The sequence below is a fragment of the Notolepis coatsorum genome (genome assembly GCF_963971535.1).
Source record: "Notolepis coatsorum genome assembly, chromosome: 17".
Lineage (NCBI taxonomy): Eukaryota > Metazoa > Chordata > Actinopteri > Aulopiformes > Paralepididae > Notolepis > Notolepis coatsorum.
This window is the reverse complement of record NC_140181.1, coordinates 73,911,350-73,927,596: the sequence shown is the minus strand read 5'-3', so window position 1 is coordinate 73,927,596 and position 16,247 is coordinate 73,911,350.

Below are 16,247 nucleotides of genomic sequence, written 5' to 3'. Positions count from 1 at the left end.
TCCTCGCGCCGTTGGACGATCAGCGTGGAGTAGACCGTTTTCGATTATGGGATGTTGATCCTGATGAACCATTTCCAGGTTGTATAATACTATATACGTCCAAATAACGTTGTTTATTGAGTTAGGGCGAGCGATTGATCATCCAGTGTGTTGAGATGGAGTCCGGCTACCGATCGCGAGTGCCCGGAGCACATATGGATGAGCACTTCCTGTTTGGCGCGCCCCTCCCTCTTGGCCGATCTGCCGATCGGCCACCAGATGGCGCTCTCGAACCATTAGACAGTTGAGTGGAGCTCACCAGTACATCTCAGGGCTCCGGAGGGGAAATATGATTTCGATCACAGATTTTTGAAATATTGACATCAAAGACGAGTTACGGCGTCTTCGGCAGAATGAGCATGGCTAGGAATGACGTCTTAACTCGTCCCCGGCGATCATAGTGTTAATTGTTATTTTACTTTGGCCCTGTATATTCCATGTATACACACTGTAATTCATAATATTAATAATAATCAGGCCTGGACATTGATGAATAATAATAATCAGACCTAGACCTTGATAAATAATCATCAGTCAGTCCTGAACATTGATAAATAATAGTCACTCAGTCAGGCCTGGACGTTGATAAATAATCATCAGTCAGTCCTGAACATTGATCAATAATAATCACTCAGTCAGGCCTGGACATTGGTAAATAATAATCGCTCAGTCAGGCCTGGACGTTGGTAAATAATAATCAGTCAAACCTGAACATTGATAAATAATAATCACTCAGTCAGGCCTGGACATTGGTAAATAATAATCGCTCAGTCAGGCCTGGACATTGGTAAATAATAATCAGTCAAACCTGAACATTGATAGGTAATAGTCACTCAGTCAGGCCTGGACGCAGTGGCGACTGGTCAATGGGGGCGCTAGAGCGCCGCCCTCCCTGGTTAAAAGAGAGAAGAAGAAGAAATATTTTATCTTTATAATTTTTTTATAGCCCTATAAATAATATAAACATGTTTAAAATGAATAATATTTACTCATTTTAAGTATGTTTGTGTTTCCAATGCACAATATAACGTTAATATATCAAATATAAATAATTGTTTTCATGAACAGGAAGTGACTGTCTGATAGAGAATACGTTCCGTAGCCGCATTTCTCTCGGGCTAGCCGTAGCCGCATTTCTCTCGGGCTAGACGCAATAGCGCTTACAGTGGGCGTGCACGCCGTGCACTGGTTTCATCGCTGTATCCGTCGCAGCCAATCAGTGCGTAACGCGCTGTGCGTTGAAATATGATGTATTATGACGGAAGCCGGGCGCTTTTCCAAGCGATCATTATCATCTAAGCAAGCAGCGTCGAGACTTTCCGTAGCCGCATTTCTCGGAGACGCTCTCTGATTGGCCGACGTCAGGTTTTTCCGTAGCCGCATTTCTCGGAGACGCTCTCTCTGATTGGCCGACGTCAGTTTCTGGTTAGTAGTTAGTTACTCGATGCTGTGTTGTGATGCAGTCACTCTGGACAGTGGATATACATCGACAACAACAGTCTGGGACGCCGTGACGGCAAGTTCTTTTGACGGTTAAGCTTAGGCACTCTTTCAAAGTTGGTTAAGGTTAGAGTTTGTCTTAGAGCAGGGCGATAGGAACGCCAGGTAGTTTGCACTTTGCAGGCAGTTCGACGCGGAAATGGGCAAAGACACAGCTCGTCACTCACAGTACTTGTTGCCTAACTTGGCTAACAACAAGAAGCTATATATGGATGCAGTGGACATGGATGGACATCAACACAGTCTGGACAGTGGATATACTTTATCAAGCCCTTCTGCCTGCTGGTCAGTGGTGCGTTTCAACTTAACAAGTGAGAGTTGCGATATCTCTCTCTCTCTCTCTCTCTCTCTCTCTCTCTCTCTCTCTCTCTCTCTCTCTCTCTCTCTCTCTCTCTCTCTCTCTCTCGCTCTCTCTCTCTCTCTCTCACTCTCTCTCTCTCTCGATGCTGTGAGAGAGAGAGAGAGAGAGAGAGAGATGTGCGCGTGTTTGTGTAGGGCATATTGGAAGCGTGGCTGCATTTGACTGACTGTGATCATTATATTGATTGATGGCAATGGTGATGGTTGTACCTACTTAAATATTCGCCAATGCGTGGTACATGTTTGCAAAATGTTTGGTATAGCGCCCCTCATGGAGAAGAATGCACCGGCCGCCACTGCCTGGACGTTGATAAATAATAATCCCTCAGTCAGGTCTGGACGTTGATAAATAATAATCCCTCAGTCAGGTCTGGACGTTGATAAATAATAATCCCTCAGTCAGGTCTGGACATTGGTAAATAATAATCACAGTCAGGCCTGGACGTTGGTAAATAATAATCACAGTCAGGCCTGGACGTTGGTAAATAATAATCACAGTCACAGTCAGGCCTGGACGTTGGTAAATAATAATCTGATCTTTATATCTAAACCTGACTCTTCCATTCCATGTCTAACCTGCATGATTTCCACATTTGGAACCTTCTCTGGGAACTTTTCCAAATCCAAAGCAATGCCACTTGGGACACTTAAATCCATCCCGATCCTGCCTGAGCCCTTCCCATTTCGCTGGTCGCCCTCCGGCTTCTTTTACTTAGGAGTATTTGTGACACCCACCTATGATACATTGTTTAAGGCCAACTGTCCCCCCCTTTTAGACACCATAAGGGCAGACTTAGTTAGATGGGCCTCTTTACCAATCTCCTGGCTGGGTAGGATAGCCCTCGTCAAAATGAACGTACTCCCCAGACTATTATACCATCTCCAAATGATTCCAGTGCTGCTGACAAACAAGGTTATCAAGGTGCTAGAAGGCTGGCTAAGCTCATTCATTTGGAATGGGAAGAAACCGCATCTGAAACCGGGTCTAGACCTACCTAATATAAGACATTACCAACTAGCAGCACACTTTAGGGTACTTGTCGGTTGGTTCAGATCAGACCCACTATCAATCTGGCTAGACATTGAATCCTCGCAATCTAAGTCCCCCTGTGGAACCTACTATTTATCAAAGACTTTAAGTCTGTTAGGAAAATATGCTCTAACCCCATCACACTATGCTCCATCAAGGCCTGGAAGACTGTCCGTAAGGTGGAGGGCCGAGCTAAGCTGACCTCTCCTCTTACCCCGATCGTAGGCAATCCTGACTTTAAGCCAGACCAAATTTGCGGCGGCTTCAAGACCTGGCATACGCAGGGCATAACTAATCTTGGCGACTTGTTTGATGGCCAGACCCTAATGTCCTTTCTACAGCTGCAGCAGCGGTATGGCCTATTGAAAACGGAATTTTTTAAATACTTACAAATTAGGCAGTTTATCACCAAGGACACCTCACTGTTAATTAACAGTTCCACCTCGCAGGTGGAGAAAGCCCTCTCCTTGCAGATTCCTAAAAAACAAATATCTATTTTCTATAGTACTCTAAACCTTAATTCATCTTTATCTTCCCTTGTCACTAAACAGTCCTGGGAAAAAGATTTGGACATAGAGATCACGGACAAGGACTGGCAGGATGCATGGACCTACGCAAAAAAAATCTCGGTTTGCAACCGCACCAAGTCTATCCAAGTTAGAATCTTACACCGCATTCATATTACCCCTGCCCTTAAGAGTTAAATGGATCCCAATGCATCTCCACTCTGCTTTAAATGCAAGATAGAGATTGGAAACCACGTCCACTGCTTTTGGTCCTGTGTAAAGCTCCAGAGCTATTGGTTCGACATCGTAGAGGAACTATCTGATATATTCCAGACCCCCTCTGCCTCTTACTACGCCTCCTGTTCAATTTGTTGACATTTGCTGCTTGGAAAAACATTCTGTTGTTCTTGATCAAGGACGAGGTCCCATCAAAGAGGTCATGGCACAACATTATTATGGACTGTATTCCTTGTGAATACATCACATGTATGCTACACTCCAAGTTGGACACTTTTTATGAAATATGGGACCCATATCTATCTCATATTGGACCTGCGCTATCCACCACTGTACTCTGCGGATTTCCCCATTACTCTTAGCCTCCCTAGAGATCACTAATGTCTTGTATGTAGATGCTTTGGGTCGTTGCAGAAGGTATCATAATGTATTTAGAAGTACATGCCTGTTCGCACGCACGCACACACACACACACACACACACACACACACACCAGGGGCGGATTTAGGATTGTAGGAGATCCGGGGCTTAGCCCAGATGGGCCCCTTTTTTATAATTTGTTTTACTCTTTTTTTTTTTTTTTTTTTTACTTTTTTTTTTTTTTTTTTTTTTTGGCAGGCAAGGGGTGGTTTGGTGGGGGTCGACCCCCTCCATGACAGATTTTTTTTTAATTTAATGAACCTGTACGTGCAATTTCCTGCAATATAGAGCCTTCAATCTTGACCAATAAAGCTGCTCTTTTCACTATAAAACTCAGTTAACCATAACGTAGTTATGGTTAGATTTATATATTGGGGGGGGATATATCATATTTTTCATATAATCAAAAAGTGGTGGAGCAAGATCATACCTTTGCTCCCCCAAGTTCAATAGTGGGAGAGCAGAGATGCTCCGAATGCTCTTATGGCCAGGCGTCTATGATTCACTGATACAAAGTAAAATAGTGCAGTGCAATAAAATAGTTAGTAAAATAGAATAAAATAATGCAATAGTGCATTGCAATAAAATAGTTATCATCGTATTTTTTCGGGAGGCCGGTAAGGAGTGCATTACAGTAGTCGAGTTGGCTTGAGATAAAGGTATGGATCTGGTTTTCAGCGTCCTTTTGATTTATAAATGGCCGTACTTTAGCTATGTTTCTAAGGTGGAAGAATTAAGTTTTTGTCAACTTGTTGATTGTGATTTAAAGCTTAGATCTGAGTCTACCATAACACCAAGACTTAACTCACTCAAATACAGTTAGCAGCTGGATAGACCACAGATGGAAATTAGCTTCTGCTAAATCTGGTGCAAACATATTTTCATGTAACAATGATGAATTGAAAAAAAAAAAAAAAACATAATTTTTTTTTAATTTTTTTTAATTTTTTTTTAAATAGATTCGGGGCTTTTCAGAATACATCCGGGGCTTGAGCCCAGGTAGCCACCCCCTAGCTCCGCCCCTGACACACACACACACACACACACACACACACACACACACACACACACACGAAACACGTGCACTCACACATATAAAACATGCACACATAAAACACACATCCATACTAAACGCACACATATAAAACACACATACAAAATAAACGTACACACTCCACACACACAGTTTATCGGTACACTGGGGTGCTATCGTTGACCAGGAGTCGACTCCCTAACCGCCACTTCTGCTCTAACATGTGAATATTTGAGCCATGTCTTTGTTGTTTGTCTTTTGTCATGTCTGATAATGTACTTTTATAGTTTATATTATGTCTTTATTATTCTTACTATCATTTCTGTTGTTATTATTGTTAGTGTTATTGTTGTTAGTGTCTCTATTATTATTACCGTAAATATATTGTATTGTGATGTCTTGTTCTATGTATGTTTTGAAAAAGAGAAAATAAAAACATTTACAAAAAGAAAGAAAAAAAGAAACTAGTGCAGTATGTACAGAGTATGAACATAATATGTGATTAGAATGTAAAAATACAGTAATCAGTGTACAGTAGGTGTCAATACAGAATAAATGTTCTAGTGCAAATAACAAATAATAATAATAATAATAATAATAATAATAAGTCAAAAGTCAAAGTCAGCTTTATTGTCGCTTCTCATAATATGCAAGACATAATAATAAGCATGCACGCACACGCACATGCATGCACATGTACACACACACACACACACACACACACGCACACACACACACCAGCACATATATGTTGCATTTGTATTTGTTTCAGTGCAAGGGCTTCCGCAGACTGGGGCCAGCAGGAGACACAGAAGCACCAACTCCCAGCAAACCGCTGTTTATTAAGAAGGTGCTTGTGAACGGGATTCGTTCCTGATGGAGCGTTGCAGTGCTTGTTAGCCTGGCAATGTGCAGCCCACATTTCAAACCCGCTCTAATTCCATTACAGCATTTGAGCAATAATGCCTAACACTGCTTCCTCATGCAAATGGAAAAGCCCCCCCACCCCCCCCACTCCGTTCTCCTTTTCCGCTCAGCCCCCCCTGCTGCCATCCACTGCGCATTGCTTTCCATCTCCGAATAAAGAAACCAATAAACCCGAGTCCATCCTGTGCCACGCATAAATGACTCTCACATAAAGACGTCAAAAAGAGCTATTCTCTGCTCTCTGTATCCCATTTTATCCTTCACTTTCCTCATTCTTTTTCCTTTTTGTCTGAATATATGCGTGTGTGTGTGTGTGTGTGTGTGTGTGTGTGTGTGTGTGTGTGTGTGTGTGTGTGTGTGTGTGTGTGTGTGTGTGTGTGTGTGTGTGTGTGTGTGTGTGTGTGTGTGTGTGTGTGTGTGTGTGTGCGTGCGTGCGTGCGTGCGTGCGTGCGTGTGTCTGTGCGTGCGTGCGTGCATGCGTGCGTGCGTGCGTGCGTGCGTGTGTTTGTGGGCGGTTGTGCATACACGTGCTCCAGCGGTGTGTGCGTGTGTTTTTGCACGGTTCCCCCTACCTCATTATTTGATATATAGACCAGATGAGAGATAGATTTATGATTCCGATTAATGACGTTAGCCAGAGTTCATTGTTTCCGCCAGTCAAGCGAACGACTTCATATCAGTCCCGCTAATACGTTTGGAACACCAGCACCGCGTGTTTAATAATATCGCTCTTAGAAAAGCCATTCCTTCTCATTTGAGCAGCGCCGGTCTCATTTGGGGCGGATGGAGGATCTTCCACCTCCCGCCGATCCTTCTCCCCACACACTGCGGGGGGATCGCAGGCAGATGAAGCCTGGAAATAGCAGCCACTGTGTGTGGGCTTTTCCGTTTGTTGTGTGTGGTGTGCGGTAAAATATTATGCCACATATAACTGAGAGGGCATACATACCCTCATCTCGCACCTTGTTGCCCATATGCACATGTACAGAGTTAATTATATTGTTGTTTATACCGCTTTTTTATTCAATTTATATTTTTACTTCTCCACTGTACTGTAATTATGTCACCTGTACCATGTCTTCTACTACCTGTACCTCCCCTACCCCCCCATGCTGCTATGATGCCTGCATTTCCCCAAGGGGATCAATAAAGGAATATCTTATCTTATCTTATCTTATCTTATCTTATCTTATCTAAAAGGCAAACTAGGGAAATGTTTTCATACCAATGTGAAGGACAGTGGTTATGAAAGGACGCCTTTCATTCTCCCACTGTAAATACTGTACAATGTGACCCACCCGCGTTTTGGTTTTCAGAGTGTACTCTTGAGATGAAAAGAATCACGGCTTTGGTTGGAGAGCCACTAGAGCTGTCAATGCCCAGATTATTTGGTGTGGCTAAGAGCAGCTAAGATAATGAACGTTCTTGCACAAGAGAAAAAGGTTGTACTGCACATCACTATCACACTAACACTGTCTCATCAGAAAACGCAAATAAAGTACTAATCAACCACAGGAAAAAGGAACATAATGTATGTTATATTACAGCCATAAGTAATATAGAGGTAGAGCAGTCGTCTGGTGATTGAAAGGTTCCCGGTTCGATTCCCGCTCCTCCCAGGCAGTGTGTCGAAGTCCTTGAGCAAGACACTTAACCCAATTGCTCCCGATGAGCAGGTTGGCACCTTGCATGGTTGCCTCCGCCGTCAGTGTGTGAATGGGTGAGTGAATGGGTGAGTGAAAGGGTGAATGTGAGGAACACAAAATTGCACTTTGGATAAAAGCGCTATATAAATGCACCATTTACCATTTAAAACAAACACTCACCACTAGATTAGTCCACCCACCCAACCTCATACAAACACAGCAATACTATAATGATTGTTTGTTTTAATGGTTATGGTTAAGATATAAAGTTAAGGTACTGTAAAGGGTTAGGGTTTGACGGTTATAGTTAGTTTAAGGTAACAGTAAGGTTAGGGTTATGGTTTGGGGCAAGGTCAGAAAAGCGTGTCTCAGTAGTCACCAGGTAAAGGCACTTGCCTCCCGTGTGAGCGCCCTGGGTTTGTTCCCCAGTAGGGGAGCTCAAGCATTTTCTGAAAACATTTACATGTTTTGAATATGTAATATATGTACTCATTTGTAATACGTACTGTGGCAGATATCATCCCTCGTCACTTGGTTACGTGGAGGAAGGGCAATACTATTGCCACGGGCAGAAGAGTAAGTTAAGGAGGAGAAGGCGGCACAGTGGTGTAGTGGTTAACACTGTCGCCTCACAGCAAGAAGGTCCAGGGTTCGATTCCCGCTTGGGGACCAGGTTTCCATGATGCCAGGTACCCAGGTGAGGTATCTCCCGGGCCTTTCTGTGTGGAGTTTGCATGTTCTCCCCGTGCTCGCAAGGGTTTCCCCCCCGATAAGATAAACCCAATGGAAAAACATGCACAACAACTGATCGCTAACGCTGTGGCGTCCTTGACGAAGACGGGCAGGAGCACTTGGATTGGTCCCCGGGCGCGGCCCTCGCCGACGCCTGTCTGCTCCCGGCTGCCCTTGGGGGGAAGGACGACGGGATGGGTCAAGCGCAGAGACGAATCGCATCGGCGATCCTACAAAAAACAATGCATGTGTGTGTGTTCCGGTGTGTGTGTGTGCTAACCGTGTGTGCTAACCGCTAACATTGAGGATAATTGCATGCCAATTAAAGACCTCTGAACAGGTCCTGCATTATATTATATATTATTATATTGGGACTGAATACACCTGTGCACAGTTGCACACCACACATCACCACCAATACCACATGATCACCCACATCCCACACACACACACAGCATAAAGCCCTAGGAGGGACAGAGAAAGGTTGAGTGGAGGTGAGGAAGGAGCAGAGATCGTGGAGAGAGTGTGAGATACTGAGTTTGTGAGGTGAGAGGTAGTTGGACGGAGAGGTGAGAGCGAGAAGGTGTTTGTGGTACTGGACCCTGGACTGGAAGACAAACCTTGAGTATTGAACATTCCCTTTTTGTACGAGAGCCTGGAACGTATTTTGACCCTGGACTGTATTTTGACTACTCTATTGCCTATCGGACCTGTACTTTGGATCAATAAATATAACCTGTTTATTGAAATTGTGCTTGTGTGGACATTGGAATTGTTTGTTTTGATCCGTGTCGAGCCTGAACACCACCAGGCTCGTCACAGTATTATTGTAAATTTTCGTAAATACGTCAATATATAGGGAGGTGTAGTCTGACGTCACTTTAGTTTCCCGTGCGGTCCACCCGTATAGGGATTTATCATTGTGGAAATGTATTATCAGCTATTGTAATAATTCTGCCTCATGAACATTGGCAAGCTTTCCATTTTTGCACAAAATATTTTCCCTTCTATCACTCACAATCATTATTGTTTAAGCATTTTTGTTTGAAATAAAATTATATGTAATTATTTTATGATTAATTGTGAATTGTTTCATTGTTGAGCTGTGGATGAATACACACAGAAAAGTACACCACGCTTTATTTATTTTAAACGAGACAATTTAGAAATTAGCTTTTTTAAATTAGAATTTAGCTATTTGAAGCGAGGTGGACCGGCCGGAAACAACAATGACGTAACCACTACACCACCCTATTACTTATGGCTATAACATAACATTTACATTTACAATTACATTTAGTCATTTAGCTGACGCTTTTATCCAAAGTGACTTACAAGTTGTGTACAACAAGAGAGCAGGAAGGGTACAACTCTATCAGCTGAGTAACAATGTTCATCAAAGTGTTGAGTGCTACAGTGTAGGTTAGTATATTAGGACAAGTGCATGACAGTAAGGTTAGTTAGGGTTAGAGTTATTTATTTAAAAAAAAGGTGTGGCTAAGATAATGGATATGTAATCTGAATGAGATGTATATTTCAATTATGCTAACACACACACACACACACACACACACACACACACACACACACACAAACACACACACACACACATAGCCAGAGACATATTTTACATGTGTCTTTTTGGAGAGTTTCAAACAGCCTATTAAGTGAAGCCTGGCTGTATCCCAAACTTTCTCCTGTGGAGGTCACTTGCTCTGCGAGGTGGAGAGCCTGAACAGGGGACATTTCTAACAATAAATGAAGGTGTCAGCAAAGGAGCTAATCGGTCAAACAGTGTTGATCACAATGGGACACCGGCAACCCTTTATCATCGAGCCGCTGCAAATTAATTACCACAATCATCTACCTACGGCAAATTAATTATCACAATCAATCACCGAAAATTAAACGGGGCCTTAAAATAGCCCCACAGTCAACTGGCAATCAACACGCCGGATTACGAGCATGGGACAGTCACACACACACACACAGACGCCTAAGCAACTCTAGCATCAACATGTACACACCCACATATGCAGACACACACACACACACACACACACATGTATGCACACATTTGTACATTCTAACACACACATGTACCTGCACACACACGCATACCGCATTAATGTACACATGCACATGCATAAAGTCAAGGGACTAATTGGAGAAGGACACGAGTCTCATTAATATAGCAAATGTCATCCGGACAGCACACTTAATTAGACCGCCAGATCTCATACAGGAAGTTAGGGATGGGGGAGAGGGAGAGGTGGGGGGCGGGGGGGGGGGGGGGGCGTAAGACAGCCAATAATAGCAGTGGAAATTAAAGAGAAATGGAGGGAGGGAGTGCAATCATTTTCAAGAATACTTGAATAAAATTAAATATTAAAGGTCCTATCTGTAACATATGCAATTGTTTGGAGTGTAAACCATATAGACTCAAACCTAGTTCAATCCCCTGGGATAATAAGCACGTCATTTAATGGTGGAGTCGAGACGATCCCCACTGTCACAGACCATAATGTCACAACCATTTTGACTCGACTTTCAGTGCCACGGACGACATATCTCGTTTTATCAGCCCCCCCATTGAGTGCCCACGACGACAAATATCGTTTAATTTTTTTATTAGTGATCTGAATTCATATTTCATCAACCGAGTCTCCCGTTGGTACACCAGCCCCTACAGGAGCTCAGATTGGAAAAAAGCGCCCCCTATCGTCTATCCCTGTGTAACTGCAGGTCAGTCGCTTAGACTGACCTGGGATCTGTAGATCTGTAGAGGTGGAGCCAACTGGCTCCTTGTGCTGGCGAGCAGTCTGCTCAAGAGGGATCTGATCGCGGGACGGAAATCAGCCTGGAATATATATTTACAGCAGCCAATAATCAATCAATAAGCGTGATCGATATTTGGAATGGCGATCAGGAATTGGAATAATCTTTTTGGAGAACATCTGATCTAAGGTAAGGAGTCTATGTTACCAGTCTTGGGGTAATCGGAGCTGTATTCGCTGAGATAACAGCGTGTCCCCTATGTGTGATGTGGCTGTTTGGCTGTGATCGCTGATGAGGAAATAAGAGAATCGATTTTTCAGATCGCCTCTATAGCATGCATACGTACACATATACTATCGATAATCTAGCGTTTATTTGAAAACGATTCAAAAATAGGCCGAAATATGACAACGTTTTTGTGTATTCTAGAATATTCCAGTAAATGTCTTTTATCACGGAATCTTTATATTTTCCTTGAAAACGAGGGCTTTTCAAAATGCTATAAAACGAAAATGAACCGATAAAAAAACAATCCGTTTCGACAATGTTGACTGCAAAGGAGTCATTGATAAGCGACGAGCAGATTAGACACATAGCCATAATTGAAAACATAGATTAGGCGTTTTTAACGCTAAAATGTAAGTGGGTGGTGCCATTCAACAGGGTAAATCAACGTTAATCAAAGGCACTGAAAGTGTTAAAATGATGACCTTCGTGATTCAAGATTCACGGAAGGCAAAGTAGACAGAAGTAATTCAATTATTAATGAGTTCATTAACTTAATTAGCATCACGTTTTTGTGTCACCTTTTAACCACACAGACATATCCTCTCTGTGTCACAAAGGTGCCTCAGAGCTCCATATGTAGCTTGTTTGTGTGGAGTGGATTCAGAGGTCGGTTGAGGAAAATGCTGTTCTCTAACACAAACTGTGACCATAGGCAAGCGATATTACTGTTACGGTTTCACCTCCACAACCCTCTGTACCACCGTCACCCACCTCCGTGTCTGTCTCACCCTCTGTGTCTGTCTCACACACCCCCTGCAATCGGCACAGGTGAAACAAATCACGTTGATGGATGGAGGCTCCACACCTGTCTTCTAATCATCACGCTTACACTACAGAGGCGACAATGGCTCGGGAGGTAGAGCAGTCGTCTGGCAATCCGGAGGTTCCCGGTTCGATTCCCGCTCCTCCCGGGCAGCGTGTCGATGTGTCCTTGAGCAAGACACTTAACCCCTAATTGCTCCCGTTGAGCAGATTGGCCCCTTGCATGGTTGCCTCCGCCGTCGGTGTGTGAATGTGTGAGTGAATGGGTAAAATGTGAGTAACAAATTGTAAAGCGCGTTGGATAAAAGCGCTATATAAAAAAGCAGCCATTTACAAGATACCTGGGTCTCCGTTCATCAGTGTCAGATCTTCCTTAAGAATGGCCTGGCAAGTATCCTCCTACCGTCTTTTTTACTACTATGTACTTTTCATGCTAATATGTCTACTAGGCACTCAAAGAGTAACACTCAAGCTTGTTACTATTTGATGAACAATGCCACTGATCCTTAGCTGCCAGAGAGGTACCTCTCTTGCTGACTTGTTGTTCACAATTTGTAAGTCGCTTTGGATAAAAGCATCAGCTAAATGACTAAATGTAAAGGTAAATGTGTTGAGTATTTCACATCAAAAAGGATTAGGCTCTTTAGCAGATGCAGATAGCAAAACACTTGGTTTAAAAGGAGAAAACGTGACACACTGATCCCAGTGCTGTCGCTTGTATGTTTTTAGACACACAATGATTCAACACTATGTAAATGAAGGTTTAAATACAGGTTTGAAATTAAATAAACATCTGTCCTTGAAACATAATATTCTGTGTTAACATCATCCATGCAGCGCATTATGAATATAGATATAGGATATTTAACACTCCCCAGGTGAGCTTGTCAACGGGGCTGCTGTGTTTTAGTGCAGTGCGCCATATGGAGGCATGAGTCATCCAGCTAGTTAGTCAGCACACTGCTACATTATCTGGAGCCCTGGGAACAATGGGTCTCATTCCCGAACGGATTTACGGCCAAAAATGTCCTCTTAGGCATATTTCTGCCCATTTAAGACATATTAGGGCTGGTAGCGCGATTCCCCAAATTTTCCTGAGATCAGATTTGAGCGTGGCTGAGAGCAGATTTAAGAGTGCTGAGGAGCACACTTATGATTGATTGACTAATTGAAAATTGTATTAACTTGACAGACTGTGTTCTCATAGTGATTCCTTCATGTTAACGCTACAGGCCTCCTTGGAAAAAATTACTTAATCATAATTATGTAAATGGTAATTAAAATAAATATGACAATATTTGTACGATAAGAAATTACCCATTTGATGTCGGAAAAATAAATAATATGGATTCATCTGATCACAGGGCAGCTGGATTAACCATATCTGAACCAGCTATTTTGGACAAATGTATAATTACTTTAATTACTCAGATATTCAAACACAATTATGCAATTATTGTGAAATGATTGAAAATAATAATTATTTAATGCCTTCTGTGGAATTTGTATTTCTTATTTGTTACACATCTGTTTTAATGATTAATTATATACATTTGAAAGAATGCAGGTCAACATGCAATATATCCCATTGATTGGTATACAATGGGACAGACCTTTGTTTGATATAGCTATAAACCTGCATTCCTTCGAATATATCATTAATCAATTAAACTTATATTGAAATACACTATATAGCCTATACACCAACACTGAAATGATCACGTGACACCGTCGTGTCACGTGAGGTAAAAAGATGGACCGACCAATCAGAGGCCACGCTTCAGGACGCACTCGATGACGTCGACTGGGGAATGTTCGAGGGAAGCACCAGTGATGTCAGCGAGTTCACAGACACCGTTGTGAGCTTCATAACAACATTCGCTGACAGTATTGTCCCCACAAAGAAGGCGAGGGTGTTCCCGAACCAGAAACCATGGGTGGACAGTACTATCAGAGCAGCTCTGAACTCTCGCACCACTGCTTATAACCTTGGCAGAGAGTCAGGAAACATGGAAGAGTACAAGACAACAGTCTACACTCTGCGCAAGGCTGTTAAACTTGCTAAGAGGACGTATGCTGACAAGATGGAGGCACAAATGGCACAGAATGATACAAGAGGCTTATGGCAGGGACTGAGGACGATAACTGACTACAAAGTCAGCGCCCCCTCAATGGGGAGCGACGACGCCTCCCTCGCGGACCAGCTCAACACCTTCTACGCGCGGTTTGGTGCAAACAGTGGCGCTGCTAGCTCAACGGCTAGTGATTTCACTGGCGCGCCGGCTGTTGTGGAGGGGGGGGGGCATCCGCGGGGGGGCGGGGACGCTCTCTCATTGACGGTACACAGTGTGAGAAGAGCATTTATGCAGGTGAACACCAGAAAGGCGGCTGGCCCAGATGGAATAACAGGACGCATACTTAAGTCCTGTGCTAACCAGTTAGCCCCTGTATTCACCACCATATTTAATCGATCCCTGAAGGAGTCAGTGGTCCCTGCCTGCTTCAAGATGTCTACCATTATCCCGGTACCAAAGAAACCCTCCCCAGCAGGTCTCAATGACTACAGACCGGTGGCACTCACCTCTGTGGCCATGAAATGTTTCGAGAGGCTGGTCAAGGATCACATTTGTGCCTCCCTCCCCAGTGATATGGACCCTATGCAATTTGCATACATGCCAAACAGGTCCACTGACGATGCGGTCTCCCAAGTACTGCACAGCACCCTCTCTCACCTGGACCGTCAGAAGGGGGGCAATGTGAGACTGTTGTTCATTGACTACAGCTCAGCGTTCAACACCATAGTCCCCACCAGACTGGTGGACAAGCTGATCGAGCTAGGTCTGAGCCCCGCTCTGAGCGCCTGGATACTGGACTTTCTGAGTAAAAGGCCCCAGGCGGTCAGGGTGGGGGGTCAGACCTCCAACACCATCACCCTGAGCATCGGGTCCCCCCAGGGCTGTGTTCTGAGCCCCCTGCTGTACTCACTATACACACATGACTGTGTGGCCAAGTTCAGCTCCAACTCCATAGTGAAGTTTGCGGACGACACAGTGGTGGTGGGGCTGATCTCGGACAACGACGAGAAGGCCTACCGGGAGGAGGTTGAGGTACTGGAACGCTGGTGCCAGGACAACAGCCTGCTCCTGAACATTGGTAAAACCAAGGAGCTGATCGTGGATTATAGGAGAGGACAGCAGGGCCCTATTCCCCGTACCTGGTTCAACTAAGTCGATCAAGATGTCATTATCCAGATTCAGTTAACCCGATGTTTGAAGCCGGGATTTTCCTGTTCCTCGAAGGTGGATTCAGTCTCGTTAACTCAAGCCAGACTTGAGACCCAGGATAAGTGCGCGCGGCCGCTCCAGTTGAAAAGCCAGCACGTATCGATAGCAGAGATCCTGATTCTCTAGCGGCATTGATTGATTAATTGATTTAAAACTTTATTAACATATTGCAGTACGGCTCAATCGCCTCGCCGACAAGTTAAATGCGTTATCTATAGGCTAATTTTAAGTCCCTCATTACCTCAATCAATCAGATTATATTTCTTTAAACTTGCCTGCTGGATTGAATAATCAAATGAGATCTTGCTAGCGAAAATAATTAGTTAAACTGTTATACAGAATAACGATACGGCTCTCTTCCCATTGATTGATGTATGGTCGATCTTTTACTTATCTCCACTGTGGTGTAACGGGTTCTTCTTTTGACTTTCACGCAGACGACCGGGGTTCGAAACCTAGTCTTTCCCTTCTTTTTGCGATGTAGGAATAATTCAATTTGGTGCACGTTGAGAGCTATATAAAGAATGACATCCTCAATGCATGTAGATTTATAATATTTTAACTTAAAACTAGGCTACTTTGGCGTATAATCATTAATATTATATTCCAAAAAATTATATTGGAAACACGGGGTTTCGAACACCGTTCGCTGGGTTGCCAGGATTGAGCACTACCGCTGCGCCACTGTGCCAGATGGGATAAATT